Below are 10,313 nucleotides of genomic sequence, written 5' to 3'. Positions count from 1 at the left end.
AACTTTATCTGCTCTGGGTTCAAACTTACCAAGTTTTTCATCAGTCCTTTTGATGTAACATTTACTTCCAAAAACTTTGAAGTATTTACAGTAGGAGTCTTACCATACCAAAGTTCATGTGGAGTTTGAGTATTGTTTACCCGAACATTTGCTTGGTTGAGAATAGTGACGACGGTGAATGCAGCTTCACCCCAGAAGGTTGCAGGAGTTCCAGATTCATCTAGCATAGCACGAGCCATTTGTTGAACAGTTCTATTCATCCTTTCTACCACTCCATTTTGTTGAGGAGTCCTTGCGGTGGAGAACTGCCTTTTTATTCCATGTTGTTCACAAAAGTCAAAGAATTCGTCTGAAGTAAATTCCCCTCCTCAATCAGATCTGAGGAATTTGATTTTGCGATTTGATTCATTTTCAACCAAAGCTTTGAAGGCTTTGAATTTTTCAAATGCTTCATCTTTATGCTTTAGAAGACCTATCCAACACATTCTGGAAAAATCATTAATGAACAGTATGAAGTATTCTTCCCCACGAGGTGACCTTTTCCTTGATGGACCACATAAATCAGTATGAACAAGTTCAAAAGGCTTACTAGCTGACCCTTCCTTTCTGATGAATTGAGATTTGGTTTGCTTACCGAATTGACATGATTTGAATATAGTATTTTAAGGAATGTTGATATTTGGAAGATCACGAACAACCTAGAATCTGCATGCTTTTCTTATTTGAGAAAAGCTCAAATGTCCCAATCTTCTGTGCCATAGCCAATTTTCATCATTTTTGCTTAGATAGCACTGTTGTTGTCCTCCCTTGAGTATGTATAGGTTATTTTGAGTTCTTTTCCCCTTGATCACGGGTTCTCCTATATCAAGCTCACGAACAACACATCCATTTGATCGAAACACTACTTCATTTCCTTGATCACACATTTGACTCACACTCAACAGATTATGCTTTAAGCCATCAACATACATAACATTCCCTGCTTTAAATTTTTCTTTCAAGAAAACAGAACCTTTACCTTTTATGACAGCAGGAGTGTCGTTTCCAAATGAGACACTCTTTTCCTTTTCTAAGGCGTTATATGAGTGTAGTTTTTCTCTATCACCTATCATATGTTTTGAGCATCCACTGTCCATGTACCACTGGTTTTCTTGTCCTTCTGCATACAAGGCTATAACACATCTTTTTGTTTGTGGTTCTTTCTTTCTCCATATTTTGGGATTTAATGGAGTTTGCTCCTTTTGAGCTATTTGCCGAAATTTACTCTTGCATTCAGATTCTTCATGGCCAAAGTTGTTACAGATTGAGCATTCTATTTCATTTTCAAGAAGAGAAAAGTTATTATAGGAACTTTTCTTGATCTCTGTCACATTCCTTTGATTTCGTGCTTCTATAGTCATGATAGTTTTGTAAGCAACACATTGAGAAGCTTTGTGTCCAAAATTATGACATGAGAAACATTGACCATTAAAGAAGTTCCTGCGATTATCGAATCTACTGACCTATTGATTGTAGTTGAAGTTCCTCCTACTTTCCTATTGATTGTAGTTTCTATTGATATTATTTGAAGAAAAATGAGTACGATTTACCTGAGGTTGATAGTGGCTTCTGTTCATCCTTGTAGTAAATTGAGCTTGATTCACCTGGTGATCTGCTTTATGCCTTTTGTTAGCGCTCGAATCTGCCTCAAGCTGAAAAAGGCAAAACTCGAGGCAACATCAAACCAAGCTCAGCCTCGTAGCTAGCCCTACGAGGACATGAGAGGGCTCTCTCTGGGTCTATCTCGGCAGAAAAGTCTTCAAAGGGGCTGAGATGACCAATAAGGAATACTGATTTTAGGCTAGTAAATTGATAGGAAAAGGGGTTTTAATGGATGATGGGGTTTTCTGGGCTGCATGGGCAAAGAAACAGCTTGAACAGAGAAAAATAATAAAAAAACACAAATTATCTCCTGAGGCAAGGTAGGCAAGAAATTTTAACATCAAATTGAGATTAAATGGAACGGCAAGACTGCTGAGGAGTTGACAAGGGCATAGAAGATGAATCCTTGTCAAACAGAAGAAAACATTAAATATGAACAAACCAGGGAAAATTTTAAGAACCCCCCCTAAATTTATGAATATAATAAATGGGCGAATCTCCATGGTATATAGGAAAAATGGAAGGCGATTTTATCAATAATATAATATCTATATATAATTTTTTGGCGAATCTCTCATCAGGCATGGCGAATATTTTACTCAATTATAAAATCTTGTAAGATCTTGGCGAGTCTTTCACTAAATAATAAAACTTTGTAAAGTCCTAGTGAATCTTAGCATAGGCTACATGCTAGTTTAATTCCCCCATTTAAATAGGCTACATTCCAGGTGAATACCATGGGTCAATACCATGTGCCATTTTGGTGAATACCATGGGTCAATACCATGTGCCATTTTGGTGAATACCATGGGTCAATACCATGTGCCATTTTTATTTTTATTAATTCTAATATTAGGGTTAATAATGGTTTTTTGCATTGTATTAATAACAATCTAGTCCATGGTATTTGTCCCATAGTATTTTGGCCATAGGTTTCACCTAAATATAACCCATTTTTTGAGTGTTCGTAAATATAAAGTGACTTATGGAGTAAATATAAAAAAATGTTTTATTTGTTTACCATACCTCTGGTTTATTTATATTTTTATTAATTTACCATACCTCTTTTACAAATATGGTATTTGGCCCATAGGATTCACTTAAATAAAACCTCTTTCTTGAGCCTTCATAAATAGAACGAGGGTTATGGACTCAATATAAAAAGAGGTTTTATTTATTTACGATACGTCTAGTTTATTTATATTTTTATTTATTTACCATACCTTTTGAGTAAGTATAAAAAGACGTTTTATTTATTTACCATACCTCAGTTTACTTATATTTTTATTTGTTTACACCCTTACATGTATATAAGGTGACTTATGGAGTAAATATAAAAAATGTTATATTTATTTACCATACCTCTCATTTATTTATATTTTTATTAATTTACCATACCTCTTTTATAAATATGGTATTTGGCCCATAGGATTCACTTAAATAAAACCTATTCTTGAAAATGGGCGAATGGATTCACTTAAATAAAACCTATTCTTGAAAATGGGCGAATGGATTCACTTAAATAAAACCTATTTTTGAAAATGGGCGAATGGAAGGTTGTAAGTCCTAATTTCAAGGGCTAAATTTACCTTTTTTACCCTCTCCCTTAAAATAAGGTGGGCTATTTGAGGTGATTTGTAAAAATGTACTATGATACAAAATATTCGCCCACTAAAAATTTAAAACCCCTTAATTTCGCCAAAGGGCGAACATTCGCCCCTAAAATTATCCTTGGAACAAACTTAAAGGCAGAGCATACAAATTATGAATTCTACCTTAACACTTCATTTGTTCATTTGGAAACGATCATGAAATGAAATGAACACATAACAGGCTACATATGAAACAAAAGATGACACAAATGTTAAATTTCATACCACAGGAATCTCAGGGGTCAGAGCTGCATTTTTATTAAAATCTCTGTCAAAAATGTACAATAGAAGCTCTGTTTTTCTCCACCAACGCTCAGAATTCTTTTTTTTTTAGAACTCCCCCTCTCTCACTTTACAAATGTTTTTTAATACCATAAACAACTCAGAAGAAAACTGATCCATGAAAAGATGGAGCTGTTTCAACTGGCATTATGAAAAATAGTAAAAAGCCACTCATCGGTTCCTAAAGATCAGCGCATACATATCTGTGACCAATACAAAGGCGGAAGCTGTAGTGTGAACCCTCCAAATCATAACTGAAGACTAGGATAGGCAATCTGTCCCTATTTTTCTGCTCAGGATCGATGTCTTCGTTCTAATTTTGTTTTCGACCTGGACTGCCACGTTATACTTTCCATTTCCTTTTGCTGTTAGACCAAAAAGGCATGTGGAATGTGGAGGTCGCCTTTTTAACAAGCGCATTTGAAAAATCAAGCCACGTTACTATTGAAACAAAATCATTTTTACATACAGTAAATAGACCAAGAACCTTTCCCCCACAGGTCAATGAAAAACCATTTTTTCTAAAAACAGAGCATCGTTTCCCTTGAATTCCTCTGATGGCCAATTAAGAGATAAATGCTGGAGTGCAGATCCCTTTGAATCATTAACTGAAGTCTTGAAATAGGAATCGAATCCTATGTCTTCTGTTGTGATGTATATTTTCGTTCCAATTTAAAGTATTTTGGCTCCGTTTGAATAGTGCTGCCAATTATGAGATGGCAGCCACTTTAGATCTGACTTTAAGTTCAGGATATTTTGCCACCAAATGCCGGAAGAAGAGAAGAACAAATTCCGCTTCTTCAATGTTTACCCAAGAACCACTTCCTGTAGGTTGAGATTCTTCTCCTTCTATATCAAAGAAACTAAATGACCCAAAGCAATGATATTCATGCCATGCACGCTTTGTTTGATGTAGAACATCCTCGCCATCTTCTAAAGCCTCTGAGTAGAATTCCCTTGAAGGGAACTCCCTTATCTCAGGATACATACGGTACTGAGTTTTGAGCATCTGAACTGGATAATCAGCCAATTGAAATCTCTTGAACAAACTCATGCCATATCCAAACTGTTCAGCTTTTGAAGAAAGTACAGTAGTAGGCAATTGAATTGGATCACCAACAAGAATTACTTGTTTGCAACCATGGGCGAGTGGAACTAAAGTTGCTGGCTCTACAGCTTGTGCAGCTTCATCGATTATAACAACATCAAATCCACGGTTCATACGGCTAAAAACACTCGCTCCACTGAAGTTTAGTGTGGAGCAAACAATTGTAGCTTCATCAAGAATTGCATCCCGAACGAGGTCACGATTCATTGCTGCAGAACCCACATTAGGCCCAGAAATAGCGGCTGCTCTATCCATGCTGCTCAAACGCTGTTCCACAAGATAGTCCATTGACACTGCTTGTACAGAATGATGGGCTTGCAAACCAACTCGCACAATACTTGGACTGTAGACTTGACCATTTTCATCACGAATACCTGTGTTCATCAAACGGAGAACAATTTCATCCAAAGCAGAATTGGAAGGTGCGCAGACAAGAATATGCACACGGTGTTTGCGTTTTGCTGCCACTACCTCTGGTTTAAACTCATTCCCAGTTGTTGGGTAGAAGCCCTCATCAATTTAGTGTTACTGTCACCATAGTCCTTGTCATTTCGGTTCTTGAAAGAGTCATAATACCCGTCACCCTTCTCATGGCAAATCATTTTATACCACTCAAGCTCGAACATACGAACTTGTTGTGGGATCAGTTCACTTTCTTTTGAACTTAGCTGGGCCAAATCACTCCCCTTGTTGGAAGGAATACTCTCCTTTGTGTAAGGCTAACTGTCCAAGGTCATCCTGAGCTCCAACGCCAATAGCTTCAAGCTGCAATAAGATACCCATCTCGCAAGGAGATTCTGAACTGGAATTCTCTATTGATCGTATCCCTCTTATGGAGTTTTGCAAAACCTCCTCCAAAACAGAATCATACCTTATGTGCTCTGAAAGACAGGCCTGTACAATCTCATCCAAAGAAGTTTGTTGGCTTGGCATAGTCAAACTAAGCATCTCCAAAACCGTCTGAGCGTTTTGAATACAAGCTGCACCATTGCTCGAGCAAAGTATGTAAGTGCCAAAAGGTCTGTATGGGCTGCTTGGAGAAACAAAGATCTGATTCAGAAGAGTCCTGGCAGCATCTTGAATTAAAGAATCAGGCACATTTATGCACTGCCAATAAGAACAAATAGTAGTAAAGGGCTTAGCAATTGACTCAATCGGTGCAAGGAGCATCCTAGGAACAATATCATACTTGGAAACCACGTGACAAAAGTTGCCTCCCCAATTCTCACGCCCAACTGCTTCAACAAGCCTTTCATTCCCGACCAGAGGGCAACCAAACGTGATACAAAAGGGAGAGATTTGCCTTAGCCTCTTTTCCAAGACAACAGACTAGCAAGACGGAGTCTAACATCGGCTCCAATGGGGATGGCAGCTGCCGCTTTTTGGAGGTGCCAAGAACCGCAGAACTTTGGGAGAGCAGACAGTGCCTCCGTCCAATGGGCGATGGAGTCATCATTCCAACAAATCGACACAACTCTTGACTCAATTTTCAAACTGAAACTAAACTCAAACTGATTCGATCTCAAGACTGAAATGACTGAAAAACTAGCTTAACTAACTTCAAACTAAAGCTGCAATGAAACTGGAATAAGATGCTACCCTTTGGCTGCTTATTTATTTACAAAATCTACCCTACTATGTTGTAAAAAATAGTAGATCAGGTAATACTAAAATGCTAGATCAACCATTCAAGTAAACCTGAAAATGATGCCGCTTGAGAAGGCTTCCGTGAGGACCCAGATGTAATTGCTGGTAGCCCTTCATGCACGTAATGAATCTGGCTATGTATAAGACAGCTTGATCTATCAGTCAAACTGAAAAACATTTCCATGTATGCTGCAATAGGATCGCAATAGCCAAACTCTGTTTGCTGCCCCAACTCTGCAATACATACCTCCAGCTGCACACTGTCAATGCAAACATCTGTAGGCAAGTCTGTTATTTCTTGTTTCGATGGAGGAAGGATTTCCAAGAACTTTTTAGGGTCTTGGAAATCATATGATTGGATCTGCTCATCTAAACATTGAATCTCCTTCTCAACTCTTTCAACAACTAACTCACAAAATCTAGTTTTAGTTTCAAAAGGGAACTTTGGAGATTTCAACCAATGAAGCAAGGCACTGAAAAATTCTTCATTAATTTCAGAATCTGCTAACTGATTTCTAACCTCTTTTACAGCTTCACAAAGTGCAGGGTTTGCCACATACCCTACCATTGCATGAATGGATCAGCAAGCACTGGAATGCCTGGATCGAGTTGGAGTCACCAGGTGAATGCTTCAGCCTGCATATGTGTCTGATTGCTGTCCACCATCAGCATCAGATCTGCAACTTGATTTCATGTACTGGGACAAGACAATCTACAAGTCGAATGTCACATCAACAGCAAACCATCTTCCCCAGTATGGTCGCCACTATGTTAGCGCTCGAATCTGCCTCAGGCTGAAGAAGGCAAAACTCGAGGCAACATCAAACCAAGCTCAGCCTCGTAGCTAGCCCTACGAGGACAGGAGAGGGCTCTCTCCGGGTCTATCTCGGCAGAAAAGTCTTCAAAGGGGCTGAGATGACCAATAAGGAATACTGATTTTAGGCTAGTAAATTGATAGGAAAAGGGGTTTTAATGGATGATGGGGTTTTCTGGGCTGCATGGGCAAAGAAACAGCTTGAACAGAGAAAAATAATCAAAAAACACAAATTATCTCCTGAGGCAAGGTAGGGAAGAAATTTTAACATCAAATTGAGATTAAATGGAACGGCAAGACTGCTGAGGAGTTGACAAGGGCATAGAAGATGAATCCTTGTCAAACAGAAGAAAACATTAAATATGAACAAACTTAAAGGCAGAGCATACAAATTATGAATTCTACCTTAACACTTCATTTGTTCAATTGGAAACGATCATGAAATGAAATGAACACATAACAGGCTACATATGAAACAAAAGATGACACAAATGTTAAATTTCATACCACAGGAATCTCAGGGGTCAGAGCTGCATTTTTATTAAAATCTCTGTCAAAAATGTACAATAGAAGCTCTGTTTTTCTCCACCAGCGCTCATAATTCTTTTTTTTTTAGAACTCCCCCTATCTCACTTTACAAATGTTTTTTAATACCATAAACAACTCAGAAGAAAACCGATCCATGAAAAGATGGAACTGTTTCAACTGGCACTATGAAAAATAGTAAAAAGCCACTCATCGGTTCCTAAAGATCAGCGCATACATATCTGTGACCAATACAAAGGCGGAAGCTGTAGTGTGAACCCTCCAAATCATAACTGAAGACTAGGATAGGCAATCTGTCCCTATTTTTCTGCTCAGGATCGATGTCTTCGTTCTAATTTTGTTTTCGACCTGGACTGCCACGTTATACTTTCCATTTCCTTTTGCTGTTAGACCAAAATGGCATGTGGAATGTGGAGGTCGCCTTTTTGACAAGCGCATTTGCAAAATCAAGCCACGTTACTATTTGAAACAAAATCATTTTTACATACAGTAAATAGACCAAGAACCTTTCCCCCACAGGTCGATGAAAAACCATTTTTTCTAAAAACAGAGCATCGTTTCCCTTGAATTCCTCTGATGGCCAATTAAGAGATAAATGCTGGAGCGCAGATCCCTTTGAATCATTAACTGAAGTCTTGAAATAGGAATCGAATCCTATGTCTTCTGCTGTGATGTATATTTTCGTTCCAATTTAAAGTATTTTGGCTCCGTTTGAATAGCGCTGCCAATTATGAGATGGCAGCCACTTTAGATCCGACTTTAAGTTCAGGATATTTTGCCACCAAATGCCGGAAGAAGAGAAGAACAAATTCCGCTTCTTCAATGTTTACCCAAGAACCACTTCCTGTAGGTTGAGATTCTTCTCCTTCTATATCAAAGAAACTAAATGACCCAAAGCAATGATATTCATGCCATGCACGCTTTGTTTGATGTAGAACATCCTCGCCATCTTCTAAAGCCTCTGAGTAGAATTCCCTTGAAGGGAACTCCCTTATCTCAGGATGCATACGGTACTGAGTTTTGAGCATCTGAACTGGATAATCAGCCAATTGAAATCTCTTGAACAAACTCATGCCATATCCAAACTGTTCAGCTTTTGAAGAAAGTACAGTAGTAGGCAACTGAATTGGATCACCAACAAGAATTACTTGTTTGCATCCATGGGCGAGTGGAACTAAAGTTGCTGGCTCTACAGCTTGTGCAGCTTCATCGATTATAACAACATCAAATCCACGGTTCATACGGCTAAAAACACTCGCTCCACTGAAGCTTAGTGTGGAGCAAACAATTGCAGCTTCATCAAGAATTGCAGCCCGAACGAGGTCACGATTCATTGCTGCAGAACCCACATTAGGCCCAGAAATAGCAGCTGCTCTATCCATGCTGCTCAAACGCTGTTCCACAAGATAGTCCATTGACACTGCTTGTACAGAATGATGGGCTTGCAAACCAACTCGCACAATACTTGGACTGTAGACTTGACCATTTTCATCACGAATACCTGTGTTCATCAAACGGAGAACAATTTCATCCAAAGCAGAATTGGAAGGTGCGCAGACAAGAATATGCACACGGTGTTTGCGTTTTGCTGCCACTACCTCTGGTTTAAACTCATTCCCAGTTGTTGGGTAGAAGCCCTCATCAATTTAGTGTTACTGTCACCATAGTCCTTGTCATTTCGGTTCTTGAAAGAGTCATAATACTCGTCACCCTTCTCATGGCAAATCATTTTATACCACTCAAGCTCGAACATACGAACTTGTTGTGGGATCAGTTCACTTTCTTTTGAACTTAGCTGGGCCAAATCACTCCCCTTGTTGGAAGGAATACTCTCCTTTGTGTAAGGCTAACTGTCCAAGGTCATCCTGAGCTCCAACGCCAATAGCTTCAAGCTGCAATAAGATACCCATCTCGCAAGGAGATTCTGAACTGGAATTCTCTATTGATCGTATCCCTCTTATGGAGTTTTGCAAAACCTCCTCCAAAACAGAATCATACCTTATGTGCTCTGAAAGACAGGCCTGTACAATCTCATCCAAAGAAGTTTGTTGGCTTGGCATAGTCAAACTAAGCATCTCCAAAACCGTCTGAGCGTTTTGAATACAAGCTGCACCATTGCTCGAGCAAAGTATGTAAGTGCCAAAAGGTCTGTATGGGCTGCTTGGAGAAACAAAGATCTGATTCAGAAGAGTCCTGGCAGCATCTTGAATTAAAGAATCAGGCACATTTATGCACTGCCAATAAGAACAAATAGTAGTAAAGGGCTTAGCAATTGACTCAATCGGTGCAAGGAGCATCCTAGGAACAATATCATACTTGGAAACCACGTGACAAAAGTTGCCTCCCCAATTCTCACGCCCAACTGCTTCAACAAGCCTTTCATTCCCGACCAGAGGGCAACCAAATGTGATACAAAAGGGAGAGATTTGCCTTAGCCTCTTTTCCAAGACAACAGACTAGCAAGACAGAGTCTAACACCTTTGATGACAATTGTCGAACTTAGTGGAGGTTGACGGCTTCTGTGATTGAGATGTTTCTTCATTATATCCAAGACCTGTCTTTATCAGAGGAGAGCACTGCACTTTGATAATTTTATTTAAGGTTTCTGATCCTTTAGCAAATC

At 39.0% G+C, this 10,313-nt stretch overlaps 2 pseudogenes; both read right to left on the bottom strand.

Annotated features, from left to right (window-relative positions):
* Positions 1-4,284: 4,284 nt before the first annotated feature.
* LOC149139995 (putative helicase MAGATAMA 3 pseudogene) lies at positions 4,285-5,285 on the bottom strand (annotated as a pseudogene).
* A 3,133-nt stretch (positions 5,286-8,418) lies between these two features.
* Positions 8,419-9,328, bottom strand: LOC149139994 (putative helicase MAGATAMA 3 pseudogene; annotated as a pseudogene).
* Between the last annotated feature and the right edge of the window lie 985 nt (positions 9,329-10,313).

This window comes from Pinus tabuliformis, chromosome X (assembly GCF_031772625.1).
Source record: "Pinus tabuliformis cultivar Carrire ecotype Pingquan chromosome X, CPIR1, whole genome shotgun sequence".
Lineage (NCBI taxonomy): Eukaryota > Viridiplantae > Streptophyta > Pinopsida > Pinales > Pinaceae > Pinus > Pinus tabuliformis.
The sequence above is the reverse complement of the archived record's forward strand: the minus strand, read 5'-3'. Positions and strand labels throughout refer to the sequence as shown.